Source organism: Argiope bruennichi, chromosome 2 (genome assembly GCF_947563725.1).
Source record: "Argiope bruennichi chromosome 2, qqArgBrue1.1, whole genome shotgun sequence".
In the NCBI taxonomy this organism is placed as follows: Eukaryota; Metazoa; Arthropoda; class Arachnida; order Araneae; family Araneidae; genus Argiope; species Argiope bruennichi.
This window is the reverse complement of record NC_079152.1, coordinates 15,274,839-15,295,808: the sequence shown is the minus strand read 5'-3', so window position 1 is coordinate 15,295,808 and position 20,970 is coordinate 15,274,839.

Sequence of the window (20,970 nt, the reverse complement as noted above, 5' to 3'; positions counted from 1 at the left end):
CAGAGGGATATTTTTATCGTATAATTATTGAAATTCCTTTCAATTTCATTGGCAGGTCCGATTAAATTATATTTCAAATGTGTGTGTGTTTTTCATTTACTTAAAAACAACTGATGATACTAAGAAAATACAAAATTATTTATTATTTTTTCTAGATAATCATGGTTTGTTTTCTAGATTATCTGGACATGCGGCTAACAAAAAAATGAATAACTTTATTAAATGGAAATTATCGGATTTTTTATTTTTATAATTAGAATACAATTTAATCATTTTCGCGATTTTTTATAAGTCATTGTGTAAAGTTAGAGCAGTTTTTTGTTTTAACCCTTTAAAGGGCCATTTTTTACTAGTCATATTATGTTAAAAAATTGTTAGGCTTGAAATTAGAATAAGAACAGGGATTCATTTAACTTATTAAATAAATTTAATTTGATTCATTAGTTAATTTGGTTAATTAATAATTAAGTAACACATCAAGACACATCATTTTGTCTGAGATAAAGAACTGAAGCATCTGTCTTACTTACTAAAGAAATTTATCAGAACTTATGCCAACCTACATAATTTTATACAAAGATGGATAAATTTGGTAGGTAGCATAGTTCCCACGCCCTAGAAAGGGTTAAAAATAATAAAATAATTCTAATAATTCTAATTCTAATATTTATAATTTTTACTAAACGGCTAATAAAAGCTGATGAGTTTGACTTTTCATTTACGCAAACTTGCGTACAGTTTACTTCATGAATTTTAGAAATCTTTTCATTCCTAACATTTTCTACAAATGAATTCCTTATCAACAAATAAATCTTGATGTCAACATAAACTAAATAAGATAATGATTCCTTATTATTAATAATGAATTAGATAATAATTAATTCTTAATTACTTTATTCATTTATAAGATAACCGCACCCTAATACAAAGGAACGAGAGGCGTGGTGGCCTGGAGGTAAGGACTAAGTGTTTCCACGTCCTATCAAAGAGCTGCTATGCAAATATATTCGCTGTGACCGAATATCTTCTCCTTCTTTTTCTTTCTTCCCATTAGTTATCTTCCATTATATATATTTTTCCCGTCTTCCGTCTTTTCCTTATTTTTATCAGTTCACTAGTGTGACGCAGAAGCTAGGAGAAGGGGGTGGAAAAAGACGTAATACTCGTTATCTGACCATGGTTCAAAACTTAAATAAGCATCTCAATAAAGCTTTAATATTATTTCCAAACGAAACGTTAATGTAGCTACAAATTACAAATAAACCAGTTTTACCAAAAATTCCACAAATCAATAATATTTATTATTCAGTTCTGAAGTTAAAACTTTTTACACACGCAAAAAATGTCACAATAGGAATAGGTTTTAAGCTTTAAGCTCCCGAAAGAAAAACATCCGTTCATTTACTTTTCTAATAATTTACTAAAAGTTAATAGCCACATAGTAATTAAAACGTATGTTCTACATTAGAAAAAAAATCACAACTTCATTTTGATTTAGTGAAAACATTGTTTTTCAATTTCTTGGCAAAGAATAATATAATACATTTCTTTCCTACAAAGGTACAGTTTTTAATTCAACATAAATGATTTTATGTTTACGATTTATTATTCAAATGGGGTACTGTACAAAACTCAATAAAAAATTTTATCATTTTGTTGCAATTTTATAAGGCGCAACAAAATTTTATTTAAACAAAATTGCTTATAAATAAGTTTACTAAAATTAGCTGATAAACACAAATGCTTCAAAAGAAAGATAAAATAAAGGAAACTCAAAATGGTAAATATTAGGTGATACTAAAATTTGCATTTCTTATAGCAGAATAGCATATAGACTTGTTTGCACTTGTTTTCCCAATACACAGCAACAACTTTTCTATGCGTATTATTTTCATTTCCGGTATTAATTTATATTTACCAAATCATAGCATTATTTTTAAAATAAGAATTAACTTATAATTTTCACATTTTTTTCAAAAAAAAATTTTTTTGTATGTTTTAGAATTTAAATTTTGTGATTTAGTTTCTCAGTATTCAGTGTTTTATAACTCATAAGAAATAACTCAAATCACCAGGTTCTGTAAATCATATAAAAAATTAATTATTAATCTTAGTAATTAGCCAAGATTTAAATCATTTTTCAATCATCTCTTTTCTACTGTATACATCAGCATTCATCAACGGCAGTTTCTCGCATACACTATAATAAGCTTGTCATGCCAGAGAACGCCATAAATGGTATCGATGCACAATAGTTAGGAAATATTAACTTTTGACATGAATTTAGCATTTCTACTGAGTCTATCGTGTCAACCTTAACGAGTTATTAGGCGTTTAATCTCTAGAATGTGATTAATAGTATAAGAAAATCAAATTTGTGTTTTAGAACAGTTTTTCCCAACCGACTGAAAAACAGTTTGTCACAAAACTACACTTATAGTAACAAAATCACATATTAAATTTGATATATTTAAGTTATTGCATTTTTCAATTATTGCATGTTTCTGAAAGTACAGACCGATAGGCAGTCAACCCGTAATAGAATATGGCTCAGAATTTGATAGGTATATACATTATAAATATTAAATCTATGTATTAAAATTTATATATTTAGCTCTCTTTGTTTTATAACTATCGTGTTAGCTTATATTCGAATAACCGGACAAACGGACTTCCACTGAATATATTTCACACAAAATTTGATAGGAATCTGAAGGTTTGGTGTAAAGACAGTTTACCAAATCCGAACCGTCTAGCTCAAAGTATTTTTGAGTGATTCTTTTCACAGATAGATGGAGGGGCATTTTCCCAAAAAGTGTTTTTCGAACTCAGGAAGCTTCTAAAAGAAGGAGATTCTTCTAAATCTCGAGTTCGAATTTTATGAGGATTACTTTATTTCTTCTATACTACGTATAAGAAAAAGTGTAAATGAAAAGGGTATGTCTGGAATTTCTCTTCATTTGTATTAATAACTTTACTATAGCGGGACGGTATAGCCTGGTGGGTAGGGCTTTGGATTCGTGTCCCCTGGGTTGCGAGTTCAAATCCGCCGGACGAAGACTCTCCGTGTGTGTGGTGGCTGGCGCACGTATAAATCTGTTGTGGTCACAAAGTCCTCCATGTTGACAGTAATACCACTGGGGGTATTGGATCAGGGGTGATCAGGTGGATCAGGGGTTTAGACCTGGATCAGTTCTCTGATTCAGGTCTAAATGACAATCTGTGGATAAGTGAATGAAATGCATGAATGAAGTCCTCCCCGTAAAAAGGGTTGAGACGTTTGGGTAGCTATGTCTTACTCTTGGCCCTAGATCGAGCTACTGAAAAACAAGAGACGGATCCTTGGCTTAAAATCACTGACTTCGAAAGTCAGTGGGGTTGTCTATGACAAGTGCCATTAGAAACAACAATTTTACTATAGATTTATCTCTCATATTACTCTAAAAAGTGTTGTAAAAAAGATTGTTAATATTATTTAATAAATTACTTAAGATGCATTAATATAACTATGAATATGGGATCCCAAGGTTAAATACTTCAAGTTCAAGAAGATAATTAATAATTTCATATATGAGTCATAAAAATTTAATCATGGGTATAAGAGTATTGTACAAGTAAGCAATAGAGTATGTACTGAACATGATCTTCCTATAATTTGAAATGTTTTATGTAAGTTTATTTTCATTATATGCATCTTCTATAAATTGTTACGTATCTTTTAAATAATTTTTGATAAAATATTTATAAACCATTCATTAATGACTGTTAGAAACAATGTTTAAAATCGTGACTTAAGAATGTCGAAACATCGTAATGAGCAATAATAAAAATGTAGAAAAGTCTTAAGATATAGTTTTGTTTCATTTAGCTTTATCGGTCATAGCAATATATCAAAGGTTATGAAATGCAAGTCCCTCATAAATTAATTTCATTCCATAATTTGTAAACAATAACTATTTGCCAAGAATCACAGAGAACGTAGCTTTAACTGTAATTAATTGTATTGTGCCGTTACCAGTATCTTACAGTTTACTGCTTTTCGAGTCAGCATTATGCCTCCTACATTTAACAATTCACTAAATAGTTCCATTTATAATGTCACGCTTCAGAATTAATGAATATGCAATGACAACTCACTTAATTGCATAATAAGCTTAAACAGATTTTACGAGCAGATCTTTAGAAATTAAATATAGTTCTTATTCCTTTATTCTAACCATACTTAACACTTGAATTATAATGGTCTATAAAATTTTTCCCAAATAATGCAATTTGATTATTTTTGCTTAAAAAATAAGTGATTTTTTTTCGCTGTTAATATATTATAAGCGATTCATATACTTTTTACAATAATTTACAGTACAAATTTTACTGTTTAAAAATACCATAAGTAACAAATAAATCTTTATTGTCTCATAAATGGGATTAAAAGAAATTGTTTATCAAAATATTTTCTTCTTCAGTTAATAAAACTTAATTAATTATTAATAAACTTAATTCTCATTCATTTTCTTTTTTCTTAAATCGTAGCCATAGTTCGAGATATTCGGCCTTTGGAATTTTAAAAAATAGGCTTAGTTTCCTAAATGCATATTATTATTCCTTAATACCAGACCATTTACTCTACGGTTGTGAATTGTTTGAACCTTTCTTTTTATTTTTTTATTGGAATACTGAGACTAAAATTTAATCTTCAGACCCTACAATATTAATGATTAAACTTCATTTCATTTTTTTAAATAACTAAAATGCCTTCAATCATTCTTTGAACTTCAAACAATCTTCTGATCAATATTTCTTCAAACTTGAAAGCAATTCAAAAGTATTTGCAAATCTTCTTTCAGCACGTATGAGAAACCCCATTAGCAGTAAAAAAAAGAGAAGTAATCGAAGAATAGTATAGTTACTTAAGTTATAGTTCCAAATAAGACCTTTAGTGCAAAAGGTCTTATTAGTTAGATAAGTTTACAAGTGATTTTTTCAGAATTCCAGAAACTTTCCGATTTGAAGAGGCTAACACGGCTTCTGTTTTCGAAGGACCTCGATTACGGGAGAATTTATATTGCTGAAGCAAAACACTGAACAAGGGGCGAAATCTCTTGTCACCAGTAGCTCTTTCATCCAATTTAGATTTTTATATACTTTCAAAAAGTAAATTTATACGATGGGCATGAAATGGTTGTGTCTTGCCAGGAAAAATTTTTAGAATTAGAATGAAAATTCTAAAAACTTCACAGCCTAAATGGACTTTTGGTTTTCTTGTTTAAACGCAAATCAGACATAACACCTTTTCAAACAAACAAACAGGATTGTAAATAAATCAATTGCCATAGCGAGGCTTATTGTATTCGCCATTCCTCAATCAGTTTGTGACCTTCGGCAAATGCTTTATTTTAGAAGCAATATCGAAAACTTATTGTAGGAAAAGAACCCCCATGGGGGCACGTCGAAATGAGGATGAGATGCTTCCGGTATGGTGATTGGATCTCGCCACCCAGGAGGGTACACAAAAAGGTGGGGAATCTGGCTATTCCCATTGATAACGGGACGTACTTCCTTCAGGAAGGATTGTACCGTAGCCGGTGACGGCCCTTAGGACTCAACCACAGTTCCCGCCAGTGTTGCTGCTGTGGCGGTCAGATCATTCAGTTTTCTTTATCCGTGTGCCTTCGGGTGGGTCTGAGAGTCAGTCTATAAAATATTTCTTCTTCGACTATTTTCTTTCATTTATACTTAAATTTAAATGTGTTGCCATTTAAAATTTTTGAAATCTAATTTTGAAATTTTTTTCACAAATTAAAAATACTTTTTAATGATAAATATATTTAATAAATTACTGCTCTCTAAACTCTTTTTTTTTTGTTATGAAAATATAGTATTTTTTGAGATATGAATAAAAGACCCAAATATTATTTTAACATTAGAAAGTCAAATATTGTTATCTCATAATTTCGAGATGAATAGACCTAAAATAAGGAAATGCAGTTTCTGGGAAGAAGTTTTGAAATTTTTGATGAAGAAAATCGATGTTGATATCGGAAATTTCGAAATTTATTCTTATTTTAATATATAGACGGTCTCTTATGAAATTTTTTAATTCAAAAAATTTTAAGTGTAAGTCATATCACTGACTCTCCGACCCCCCGGAAGGCACACGGATAAAGAAAACTGAATGAATGGACCACCGCAACAGCAACACTGGCGGGAACTGTGTTTGAGTCCTAAGGGCCATCACCGGCCACGGTACAACCCCTTGAAAAGTACGTCCCGTCATCGATGGATTAGTCAAATCCCCTACCTTTTTGTGTACCCTCCAGGGTGGCGAGATCCAACCAAAGATATGCTCCATTCAACTATCCAGTAGATCTTGCAGGGAATATTCTGGTGTTATCTCTGTAAGCTTTAATTTGTGCAGAGGGTGCTTCGACAGAATTTTGAGATCACACGCCGGTTCTTACTTCGCTTTCTTTTTCGCTTTGAGATTAATTCAGAATGGCCTTAGAATATGCTCTTAACAGAAGAAGAGCATTTTCCTTTGTATGTTTCATTGAATACTCATAACGGTTGAATTCAAAAACCAGAAAATACCCTTTAAATCTTACAAGTTCCAGCTACCCAAATGCTGATGTAATGTAGGTATATGGCTTCATTTATTCTAAGGTCCTTAATTCTTCTGGAATTAAATGCTAGAAACTTAAAATACTCAATCATCGTGCGACGATATGCTTCGTTATTACAGAATATAGTTGTCCCAGATCTGTAAGCATTTTATGCATAATTTTTAGGCAAATTGGAGTCCTACCCACATTACGTTTGTGTTAAAGAAGTACGTCCTCAAAATTCATCTCACAGAAGAAACTGTCATCCGCCACCACTTCTATTATCTATGGCCTCCACCACCCCAAGATCGGAAACGATGTGTATTTTTTTCTTTTAATGCCATTTGAAAAACCTGGTAAGACATGATAGCCTAAAAACTTTACTAGATCTTAAAACCATTTCATAACTTGTTCCTAGTATTCTCCAGAACACACTGTGGTCATCTATGGAATAAGCTAACTTACAATTCCAGATTTTAACTGAAAATGACGGCCTCATATTGAACATATTTTATAATGGCAACATTTTGTCAACTATCAAAAATGAATGCTAAATTTATAATTCATTAAAAAAGGCCCTCTGTAGGAGGAAGTTTGAACTATTTTTTTATTTGCTCAACTAATTAACATTTTTTTATTATATAGTAAAAAAATCATATCTTTCTGATTAATAGTTCCGCCAATAGAAAACATAATCGGTTTTTTAATTATGGGCATCATGCATATGCTTTTTATTGCCACAAATATATTTTAGTAGTTTTTTTTTTATTTTGATAGTACAATTTAGCTCTTCAACAAGTATTGTGGGAATATAAATTCGCTTATTAATTGTACTGTATTATTTTAAAATTCAAAAGCAGTAGTCATTTATTAATTACCCCAGAGAAATTCTCTACAATTATTTATGAAGCTATAATAAAATGATTCAATAGTTAAATAAACGGTTTTGAGTCTAAACTACAGCCGCAACAAATAGTCTAGAGATTTGAACTGGCATGCAGACATGCCATTTGTATTACATTTCAATAAGACGTAGCAATATTTCCCGATGAAAACATACTTCACTGATATAGTAATTATTAGAATAAATGTATTTCATAAACACAAGGAATATTTAAGTTCATGTACATGTGTGTAACGTCAATACTGTCTGGAAAACAGATTGAATTTCATGGTTAGTCTAGATAAAGTCAGCGTGGTTGTTGAAACTTTGTACAAAATGTAGTAGCAGTTAAACTGAATTACTGAATCATAGTATTAAATGAATTTCACATATATATGCATATTACTGAAAATATTGAATATACATCTTAAAGCAATATTTATTTCTCTACCACTAGTTATCGGCATTTCTATCAAAATTTCCTGTGATTATCATTTATTTCTTAAAATAGAATTTGATGAACATAATCATCATGATGGTTGATGAAAAATTCGTGAACTCAGAAATATGGTGTAATTTTATGAACATATTCATTACGATGGTTGATGAACAAATCGTGAACTCAGAAATATGGTGTAATTTTATGAACATATTCATTACGATGGTTGATGAACAAATCATGAACTCAAAAATGTAGTGTAATATAAGCAAATGAGTAAATTCTGTCCATCATTCTCTTCCCTCTCTTCTCCATAGATACATTTTACTATGCTACGTATTGCTGTCGAGTTTACTGACAGGTAACTATCAAATCCATCATCACTCGCCATAAAAGGATTAGCATTTAATAATTCCTCATAAAAATTCTACAAATTTTATAATGAAATTTATTACATTTACGAATCGATATGACAATGTCGTAATGAAATTATATATATTCTTACTATTGTCAATTTTTTAAAACAGTGATTAATTCCTCGACAAATAGCTGCAAATATACATCGTCAATCAGTAATGATTTCTTAATATTTAAAGAAGATTATCTTCAACAATGATTTGGATAAAGAATCCCTCATTTCAGAAATGTTTAAAATGAATCTACCTTTTTTTTTATCCTTTTCACTACATGCTTACAAGTTATTTATGGGTTGGAAATGTTATGAAGACTAGAGGTTCTTATGAGAAGCATTATTTTTATTCAGTACTACTTAAATTTAAAATCTCAATGTTTTTATAAAAACAAATACATAATTAAAATATATGAATGTTTTTAATTTCTTTATCTTTAGCTAGGAGATTAATAGCATTTATCCAGGGGATTAATAGAAATTAATAGAATTTATCTAGGACATTAATAGAAATTAATAGAATTTATCTAAGAGATTAATAGAATTGATGACTCACATAATCTTTTTCAAAATTCATAACTTTTTTCAGTACTTACAAACTTTTCAAAAAAATTCTTAATATATTTTATAATTATCATAATTTACAAACATATAAATTCATATAATATATAATGAATATAAAAATTATATATCAGCTGATCTACCCAACGTTAATTGAAAGGATAATTTTTTTAAATTTTATGATAATGTAAAAATTATTTTTGGATGTTATTCCGGAGAACCGCTAAAATTTCTTTAATTTTTATACTGGTATTTGCTTTTTTTTTTGTTTGCATTACTGATTTGAGTGTTATTATATGGTAGTTTTGTTATTATTGTTATTTTTGTTATTGTATTTTGCTTATTAGTGGATGTATCCCTCTAATTTATTGTTTTGTATTTTCCTTTCTGTTAAAATAGTATATCTCTTGGGCCTAATTTCAGGGGATTTTCGTATCACGAGGAATCATTATTAGACTATCTAGTCTGTATTCCTTCACAGAAAAAATCACTTTTTTGAATCCTTGCTTGAGGGTGACCTTTGAAAAAGTCTTCAGGCCGGATTCTTTTTTATTTGGTTTGATTTGATTTTTCTATTAACTTGATTTTTATTACTTTTGTCTTTATTCATCTGTGTTTTAGAAGTAGCTGCTATTGCGCTCTCTAAATACTATGATGTTTTTCCTGTTCCTTTTTTTTATTTTAGTTTGAATAAGAAATAATTTTTAGTTGCGATTCCGAAACTTTTTCGTTTCGTTTTAGTTTTAGTTTCATTTTCAAAATATTTCTTACTTTACATTGGTTACTTATATATATACACACGAAGTTTAGTAACTCAAGATCAAATGGTCTTGCCGATAGAGTGCCAACACTCATGCACAATACATAACAAAGATGAATATATTTATTATAAGAAAAAAACCTTATTTAGTATAAAAGTAGTGACTTTACAACAAATTTTCTTAATTCAAAGGAGAAAATGAGTGACTTTATAAACTAATGCAGAATTTGAGATGACGTCTTAAATTTCCAGCGTTCCCCACTCTTGTGTAGTAAGCGGAGATATTCAAACATTAAAGATGTTTCTCTATTGTCCTGACAATAAATTTAAGTTCATATCTGTCGAAATGTAAAGAAGCGCGGAAATTCATTTGCCCAACAGCTATGAATACACAATATAATTTATACCAAAATAAATTTCAGAATTCATTTATAATAGGATACAAATATGTTATTATCGCTTTAATGTTGACAATAAGAATCCTTATCTTGGTATAAGTATTCTCCATTTCCTGAAGTCTACTTGGATATTAAAATAAATTCTATTCTTAGTGTATTGGCAACAATTATGAAAAGATGTTATTGCAGGCTTCAAATTCTTTTGTTATATAAACTTTAGAAATTATAGACAATAGTTGGAGATCTTTCTTGGAACTGATTGGCATAAAATTTTCGATGTTATTTTGGATTTTTAACAAAATTTTAACTATTCAAGGTAAATTGATAACATGTTTAAAATCCTCATAAAGTATATTTTTTCTTTCGTAATTTCATATTTTTATTTTCATGCATTTCATTTCTGAATTTCTTAAAAAATATTTAGCACTTAACTCATTGGCATTAAGAGCAAGGCACAGTTAAGAATGTATTTAAATGGGAAACATTTGTTAATCTTATTTATTTGCAAATTCGTACATCAGAATTTGAAGGAAATTTTTATAAAAGCTAAAGAAAGAATTTTTGCTTTTCCACATACAGCTCATTCGCTTCATTTTTCTGTTTATATATGTTGTGAAAAAAAGAGGAAAAAAGAAAAGCTTAAGTATAATTTTATTGTTTTATATTTATGTACTAAAATATGTGCTGGAAGATATATAAACGAAATGATATTTTAAATATTACTTTTCTCAATTTTAAAAGCTGGACTCAAGAGAATATGAAGCGAAGATGTTAAATTCAAAAAATACAATAATAACACCAAACTTCATAAAGAAATGGATTGTGGATTTAAACAGAAAAATTTACTTTTTAATTTATTAAATACAACAAAATAATGTAAATTTGAAATAAAATAGATAAAATTGTACCAAAATTATTTCAGAACATCAAACATATACAGAAAATTTTAATCCACAACAGAAATCTAGATATTTATAGTTTGTTATTGTTTTATTGTTGAAAATTAAACATTCCTCGTGCACCACAAATGTAGAATACGAAGATTATAAAATTAAGAAAATAAAAATAATTTAAACCTTATACAAAATAATTCCTTAATATAAGTCAAAAGACGATGAAACGCAAAACAAAAGAAATCGATGAAAGTAAACTCAGTTGAACAAAATGTAAATACAAGATACATGAAATAAAAGATATAAAAATACAAAAATACCATCACGCAAACAGAAAGATAAACACATAAACCACTACAAATGGAATTGAAAGAATAGAAAGTCAAAATTCCAACATTGAAACAAAAAAAAAGAAATTTTTTACAAAGCAAACATAGATACAAATACAATAAAGTAAAAATACGAACAAAAAATAATAAAATAATTTGAAAGGAGAAAAAAAATAACCTCAGTAAAAATAATACTCAGTAAAATAATTCTAACCCAATTTCTAGATTATAGTTTAGGAATAAAAGTATTCACATTAAAACATATGAACAAATTTTGCAATTTACAAAAACAGGGTTTAATATTTACAAATGGGATCGTAGGGACTACCCAATCCTTTGTTTAAAATACCAAGATTTTGTTGAAGAATTTTCGGTTAATCCCTTTCATGTATGTATCGAAAAATAATATACTTAAATATTAGCCTCACTTGAGGAATAGTCACAAAATTAAACTCTCCTAAGAAACATTTACATAAATTTAAAAATGAAATTCTCTTAAGGAAGAGTCACATATATTTAAAAATAAATCTCTCTTAAGGAACAGTCATATATATTTAAAAATTAAAACTCTCTTAAGGGACGGTCACATATATCATTGTTATCTATCCTTTTAAATAACCACCAAAATCCTGACTGGTAAAAAAGTGATTTTTTTAAAGTATTAGACGAATTATTTTTGTGCGAAACTATATTTAATCGTCGGAAGGAGATTCTTTGTATGGCTGACATTTGAAGAAGAGCCCTGTTGCTATTCCCATTGGCCAAGGAACATTTAGTGACTCTTTTCTAAATGACGTGTAAGAATTTAATATTAATTGGAACATTAAAAACATTCCTAGCGAAAAAGTCTACTCTTTCATTCTCAAGAATGCCATACTGCCCTCTCGCATTAATGAATAAAATTTCTCTGTATGGGTGACTTTTGATAACTAGCCATATTCCTATTCCCAATGACCAAAACGCTTTTAGTAAGTGACTCTTTCCCAATGTGATGTGAGAATTTAATATTAATTGGGACATTAAAAACGTTCCTAGCGAAAAGGCCTGCTCTTTCATTTCCAAGAATGCCAGAGTGTTCTCTTACATGAATGAATAAAATTTCTCTGTATGGGTGACTTTTGATGACTAGCCATATTCCTATTCCCAATGACCAAGAAGCTTTTAGTAAGTGACTCTTTCCCAATGTGATGTGAGAATTTAATATTAATTGGGACATTAAAAACATTCATTGCGAAAACGTCTGCTCTTTCATTCCCAAGAATGTCATACTGCCCTCTCACATTAATGAATAAAATTTCTTTGTATGGCTGGCTTTTGAGGACTAGCCGTATTCCTATTCCCAATGGTCAAGGAGCTTTTAGTAAGTGAGTCTTTCTCAATGTGATGTGATAATTTAAATTGAATTTGGCCATTAAAAACATTCCTAGCGAAAGAGTCTGTTGTTTCATTCCCAAGAATGCCACAGTGTTCTCTTACATGAATGAATAAAATTTTCACCCGATTCTCTTTAAGAGTTCGAAAAATTTCGAGGTCTTCAACCATAATCCTTTTTTTTTTTTTGTTGCTGTTGTTGATATTTTTTACTGAAACATGAAAAAAGGGAATCAGAGCAGATTAGATATTTTGATGAAGCAGATCCATTTTCTTTAAACCACTTAACTACGAAATCAGTGCACAACAACTCTGCTGAAGAAACAGGTGCATTCGATTTGAAAGCAAATTTATTTCATAAAGAAGTTTTGGTCGTTCTCTTGGACAACAAAAGCTAAGCCTACTTTAGCGATCATTTTCTATTTGTTAAGCGAGTTTGCAAGAAATGATCTCAGATACTGTTATCGTATTTTAGAAGTTGAATTGATTGCAGTAACGAAGAATGGGGTTAACCATACTAAGATAATATTCCATAAATTAGATCAGATGAAGGGTATCAGAAAGAAGTGAGGATTTTAATCTTGCGCTGAATTTCCAAATCAATAATTGAAATGCCGGTTAGAATAGAGGCAACTTCTTAGCTTATTGCTTTATATATATATTTTTTAATATTACGAATAAATGTGTTTTTTGTATTTTCCTCAAATATTGCTGATTGATTTTTCTGTTTAATCTATCTTAAGACAGGAAACCAAATATGAACTTAAAATTCTATAGTATTAAAAACATTCATTGCATTGAACAGAAAATAAAATTCAATAGTTACAATGCAGCAAATTCCTTTTACAGCCGATAATAAATGGCCATTTGAAGGATGGATAGATGATAAGCATATGTAAAATTACCATAGATGTACTCATTTTCTCTAATTGTCTTACATTTACTTAATTACTTAATCTAATGTAAATTCAGTTAATATAAACCAAAATTAAATAGCACACGAAATCTTTAATTAGTGCACGTTAAAGGAAGATAGATATGAAATTAGAGCTGCTCAATATTTCACGAATTCATAGGTTTCTCAAAAGCTATTTCAGACACCATTCAAATAATGATAATGGTCAAAAACAAAGTTTATACAAATGCACATCTATCTTTTTAAGAACAAGCTTTTAAATTTTATCTGTAGCTTAATTACTGAAGTTGTTGTATCTAAGCAATAAAAATTTGAATAGAGCCTTTCAGTATTTTATACTTTTCTTATTTACATATTTTTTTAAATATCTAACTAACTGGGAAAACTGATTTCTTTTTAAAGATGTAAAACCGAAAAAGCATGGTAATACTTTTATGCAACTTGTTGAATATATGTTTGGATATTTTAATTTGTTCTTCGTGTTGCTAAGTATTAAGTAAACTAAACTATAAATAATTCTCCATGAAATTCGTATCGTGTTCTTTATAAATTCTATATATAACTTTAAAAATTATAAAAAAATAAAATTAAATATACTATAATCTTTTAATATGAAGCTGACTACAGCTATGTAAAAATTTTACAAAACTCTTTTTTTGATAAAACTTCTCGGTATTTGAAGTATTTTTTTTTACTGCTAATATTCATTAAAGCCATAATTATTGCAGAGCTCCTATTATAAAGTCAATATTTTATAATGAACATATAAACATTTTTATGAAAAATACTCTGCCAAGAAACAATTTGGAACATCTGCTGTGTAAATAAAAATTATCAAATTTTCCAAAGAAAATTTTTTTAGCCAAATGTTTTTTATTTGCCATTTGAATTTTTACATTCAACTCTTTCGATACTAATTCTCATAAACAGCTAAAAAAATAATTTAAAGGTATTCAAAAAGTTTAATAAAATAGGTTAAAAGTATTCAAAAAATTTCTGTTTCGAAATATCCGTATTCTATGTTATTACTAAATTTTTAATAACTTGGATTTGCTAACCGTTTTTTGATAAACACAAAACCCAAATTCTAGAAAATAGTATGTTTAAGGAAAAGCCATGAAAAAAAATGATAACATTGATATAAATTCCTTGAATCAACAATGAATAATAAGAAAGTTAAAAAAAATCTCCATTATTTATTCTTAGTTAAATTATTTATTTTCTGGTATTTATTTTTTATACAGTACTTCAAATATTTCTTCAGATGATGTTTACTATCTAATTATTTAATAAAAATAATTCAACTGGAATAATAACAATGTCAATATTTTTATAAACAGTTAAAATTAAAATAAAGCAAGAAAACACTGAAATTTAGTGAAAAAATATATTCTAAGCTCAAATAGAATTCCTTGAATCAACAATGAATAATAAGAAAGTTGAAAAAAAATCTCCATTATTTATTCTTAGTTAAATTATTTATTTTTTATACAGTACTTCAAATATTTCTTCAGATGATGTTTACTATATAATTATTTAATAAAAATAATTCAACTGGAATAATAACAATGTCAATATTTTTATAAACTGTTAAAACTAAAATAAAGCAAGAAAACACTGAAATGTAGTGAAAAAATATATTCTAAGCTCAAATAGAATTCCTTGAATCAACAATGAATAATAAGAAAGTTAAAAAAAATCGCCATTATTTATTCTTAGTTAAATTATTTATTTTTTATACAGTACTTCAAATATTTCTTCAGATGATGTTTACTATCTAATTATTTAATAAAAATAATTCAACTGGAACAATAGCAATGTCAATATTTTTATAAACAGGTAAAACTAAAATAAAGCAACAAAACACTGAAATTTAGTGAAAAAATATATTCTAAGCTCAAATAGAATTTCCTTGAATCAACAATGAATAATAAGAAAGTTAAAAAAAAATCGCCATTATTTATTCTTAGTTAAATTATTTATTTTTTATACAGTACTTCAAATATTTCTTCAGATGATGTTTACTATCTAATTATTTAATAAAAATAATTCAACTGGAATAATAACAATGTCAATATTTTTATAAACTGTTAAAACTAAAATAAAGCAACAAAACACTGAAATTTAGTGAAAAAATATATTCTAAGCTCAAATATTTGGCATAAAAAATACCAACGAATATTTAAATATTACATTTCAACTGTATTTATATCTGAAATGAAATTGACTTTTTCTAAAATGTTACAAATATACATTCAAACACTCACATCGAAATTCCCATTCCTCACGAGGAAAACTAATTTCAAATAAGTTCTTCATTTGAAATTTAGAAAAAATTTTATAATATAATTATAAATAATTAGAACATGAGAAATAAGCTTCTATATGTATATAAAAAAAATACATTGCTGTTTGAGAAAAATCATAGGGAAACAACAAATCACTTTGCATCAGAAAGTTACTTTCTAATCCATAAATTATATTTTAAAAAATTATGTAAACATTGCATTTTATTCGCTTTGTGATTGGTAGATAGCAACTCCCCTGACCCATGAAATTTGAGGTTTGCTTTACCAGTATTGTTCGAAATATTCAATGAAAATTATTATCACATCATTGAAAATATCTATATTGCACTTGACGGTGAAATGATGACAAAATACAGAAAAAGTAAATCTTTTATTAAAACCGAACAAGTTTAAAACAATTTTTTTTCTTTTGTTAATTTTACTTTTAGACAGACCGTTTGTGGTAGCGCTAATGAATAATTTTCTGATTTATTTACCTTTTTCGAGTAATAGAAATATTTGGTCTCTTGGAGAACAATCGTCTGAATATCCAAGCAATACACTTGTTAACCCCGTATTGTTTTCTTAATAGTAATGTGTCATCCAGCGATATCAGATGAAGAAAAAAATGCGAAGGAAGACCGAACGAGAATCTGGCAATTTGAAAAGAAACGCTGATGGCAAAACTGCTAAAAATGGCGAAAATCGAATCAATGTTTAGATATTGGAGAACTAATTAAATAATTTTCTCATTGTAGGGCTTTGAGTTTTGAATGGGAAGTTGGCCGATTGGCCGTATATTCTCATGATGGGAAGATTAAAACATTGAATGTATAGCCAGTGAAGTTTAAATACTTCCTAACTTTAACTGAAGCACATCGCATACACTATGGGACAACATTAGGGTTGTAGAGCGAAAGCGGACAGGGGTTGAAGTTTCCTAATTTTTAATAAAATAATGCCAAGCAATCTATCAAAAATTTTCAAGAAAAACAGTTTATCTATTACGGACCATGTATATACTGTTAGCTCAATCTTCATTGAGTTTAATGATACTGAAGAGAATAAAAATATATTTATTGCGATGAAGATTTATTTATAGTTCTCAGATAAAATTATCTGTTCCTAAAAGTAGTAGAATATAGAAACAGAAACAAATAACATAAATTGCAATGATATGGAGAGAAAAATATTTACTTCTAATAATACTTCTTCTTTAATAATACTTCTTTTTTAAAAGTTGTCTGGTATCTTTATTTTGGCTTGTTGCACATTTTACTTTGGTGTAAAATAAATAATAAAAAATACTTTCTTCTGAAAATGAAATGAAATTAATTCGCGTAATGGATACTTTTCTTCTGTTTGTCCAATCCTCCAAAAACCTCTAGATGGTATTTTTTCGTCATGTGACGTCGTATATTTTTAATGCTCTCCTACTCTTTACTATCGCAGTGTGTTTTATGCTGTAGATGTCAATGATTTAATACTAAAGTTATTACAATTGATTTCGTAGAAGATGGTTTAGTTTAGTTTAGTTTAGTTATATTAATGACCCATTATAAAGCAACACCAGGCTATTTTGGGATGGACCTCGTAATTTTGAACCGTGGTCAGATGACGAGGACAGCACATGAGCTGGCACTCACCTCTCCACACCACACCAGCGGCAGGATGTTAGGCCCTGACGGACTTAACGTGCAACAGACCCCCTTACACGACGATTCTTCGGTGGAATCGGGTCTCGAACCTGAATCCCTACGCCTCACGAACCGGGACCTTACCACCCGGCTACAGAGGCCTCCGTAGAAGATGAAAAAATGTTTATGTGCGAATAACAGATTATTTGTTGTCGCAAACACAAACTAGGTGGGAATGATTTTTTTTTAAATGTTCGAATTTTCAACTACAAAATTATTCTCAAAAAGTAGTAAAATGCATAAATTCCTAAAAAATTATTTTTGTAAAAGAAAATTGTTGAAAATATTAGCAATAATATAATGCTTTACTTCAAACAAACGCATTTTCATCATATATATAATAGAAACAAAATTTTGTAATTATTATATTATGAAAAATAATGGGAGGATATTTAATGGGATGGATATATAAGTGAAATTGATCCGTCAAACAAACCATTGGTTGCATAGTAATCCAATTACAAAAAAGAAAATAAGTGTAGAGAATATTTTGTTAATTTGATTATCTAGATTCTATTAATTCTGATTTTTTAAATATCAATGTGGTACAAACGCTATAAAAAATTCTGCTAAACAAATGTTAAAAATATTAAAAAAAATGCGTTTACCAATATTTCCTTAGTTATAAAATAAATTTCTATTTCATACTTATATATTAATGTCCAGAATTTTTTATTAAAAAACAACCAGATAAAATAATAAAACTTTTTATGAATACTTCTGTTTTCAGTGTGGAACCTTTATAAAATACGCGGATTCTGATTCCTGATTCTGTTATGAATACTTTATAAAACTTCGGTTAATTATCTAAGAGAATGAATCTCTGGAAATTTTTAACAGTCTAGTTAAATAAATGATACGATCTAGTTAAATAAATACAGTCTAGTTAAATAAATACGATCTTCCGAGGCAGAAATAATATTATTTTTGCTTTCTAATTATTAAGAAATAAATATCTTTTCCTATGGCATTTGTTTATACCTTTTTTCTGTATAATAACATTTATATTTATTGCTTTTTAATGAAAATAGAAAAAAAAGGTTACAATATATATTCACATGTTGTCAAACTTCATTTAGAAATTCTATTAAGTTTATTTCCATTTTACTTTCAATATGCTAGTTGCATAATTAGTATAATTTTATTAAAAAATGTTTATCTTTATTGGCTAAAACAGTATTGTGTAAAGCAAATGTACCCTGTATTTCGTAACTGTTTCATCGCATCAGTCTACTTCCAGCATCTTTTTTATGGATAGTTATATTTTCTTCCTAAGTCACTACCTTGGTACGCCAAATGTCCATTATCTCTTCACTACTTACTTGTAAGAGGGGTGGCGAACGAATAATTAAGCGAAGTGTAGGAAGGAAGAACTCTGTCCAAGAGGTGACAGAATAAATGATTATACACGCGGTCTTCGAGTCATCAGATAGCGTGCTAATGACCCCTTTTCTTCAGATACAAGAAGAAAGTAGAAGGGGCAGAGGCAGTGTGCGACGGCTATGGGGACATTGAGCTGCCGTTTGCTTTTCCCGGTCACTTAACGAGATTCCCAATGAATTTGATCGTTTGAATGGTTCTAGAATAATAGGTGGGAAATCTATAACGTCTTATCGGTTTCCCTCTGAGCTGGTAGATTACGGAATTACAAAGTGAAGCCTAGTTGGCTAGCCTCTAACTTTTGATTATCTAGAAAACGATCCTCATCTTTCTTTGTTAATGTATCGTTGATTCGTGAAAATGAACGCCAGGTTTGCTAATTTCTAGGCTATTTTTATCTTGAGGAAAAAGAAAAAGCATCTTACGCTGAATTGGAAGCCTTTGTTATAGCTTGATTAGGTAGTTTCCTCAATTCATTTCTTGGAATGCACATTTGCTAAAGCTTGATTAACAAATTCAATTAATGTGAGGCTGAAGATTACGTTCATGTATTATTTTTCCCGATGCCTAATTTCGAGACTAAGTTAACATTTTGTTCTTCTGAGAATCATCTGTTTCTGTCTGTCTGTCTGAGCACGGTAACTCGAAAACGCTTCGATCTGGGTGGATGGAATTTAATAAATGAACTGTAGATCAAATTTGTAGATTTCTGTCTAATTTAGAACAAAATCCATTCAGAGGAAGTCTTCTTTGGTACTTTTCCCTTAGCCGGGCGCAAAGGTTGCCAATTGTGAACCAAATGCAAATTTGGCGTAAGAAATTTGGCAGAGTTCTACATTATTTAGCGATTTTTCGCGTGCGCCCGGCTAACGAAAAAGTACCTCTTCTTTTACAAGTGAGCTCTAAAACTCCAAAGCGCAAAATGAAAAGTAGATAAAATTTGAGACGGGGAAGTGAAAAAAGATGAAAGTAAAGTTGTGAAAATAATTCTGAAATTCCTTGTGCTTTCATTTCATATATGACGCTGGATATTAAACATTTTCAAAGCGACAGATGCTACGAAAACATCGTAACGTTTCCTCTTTTTCCTCAGATGGTAATTGGCATTCTGGCCAGATGTTACATCACCCGTTTCCCCATACATAGTTAAGTGCCTACGGATCGCCAGATGGGGACCATCTTCACCAGTAGTGTCATTGTGTCTGGTCAGTTGTTGTATCCAAATAATACAATATACATATACAATCTGGATACAATATGCACGTATTATCTGGATACAGTTAAGAATCTGGATATCTGGATACAGTTAAGAATCTGGATATCTGGATACAGTTAAGAATCTGGATATCTGGATACAGTTAAGAATCTGGATATCTGGATACAGTTATGTATCTGGATACAATATGTACATATCTGGATACAGTTATGTATCTGGATACAATATGTGCATATCTGGATACAATATGTACGTATCTGGATACAATATGTACATATCTGGATACAGTTATGTATCTGGATACAATATGTGCATATCTGGATACAATATGTACGTATCTGGATACAATATGTACATATTGTATCCAGATAAAGGACCTCATATGTGTTTCGTCGTTTCAAAGAGATCCGTCATATCTTCAAGGGGGAAGAGTGTCAAGACATCCAGGTGTTAAACTTTTTTCCATTATGAAGGGACTCCTCAAATCTTCAAGAAATAATCAATTACCAGTGATCGTTATCAGAAAGTGTCGAAGTGACGTATACTTTAGCTATGATAGTTGTGAATTGATTATAATTAACATGTATTCGGGAAGGGCCAGTTACAAAAATGGATCATTAACGGACATTCCCACGATCGACTGGAGACCATTGTGGAAGCATTGCTGAGCCGCTATCGAGTGATAAAGAATCACTTCACCAATATGAAAGTGAAAGGTGGAGATGTGATTGAATTAAAATGTGGTGTTTTTTTTAGAGAAAAAAGAAGAGACCAGTGAGAGGCGTGAAAGGAGAAGTCAGAGAGACGTGAGTGTTCGAAGGTGTTTCTGAT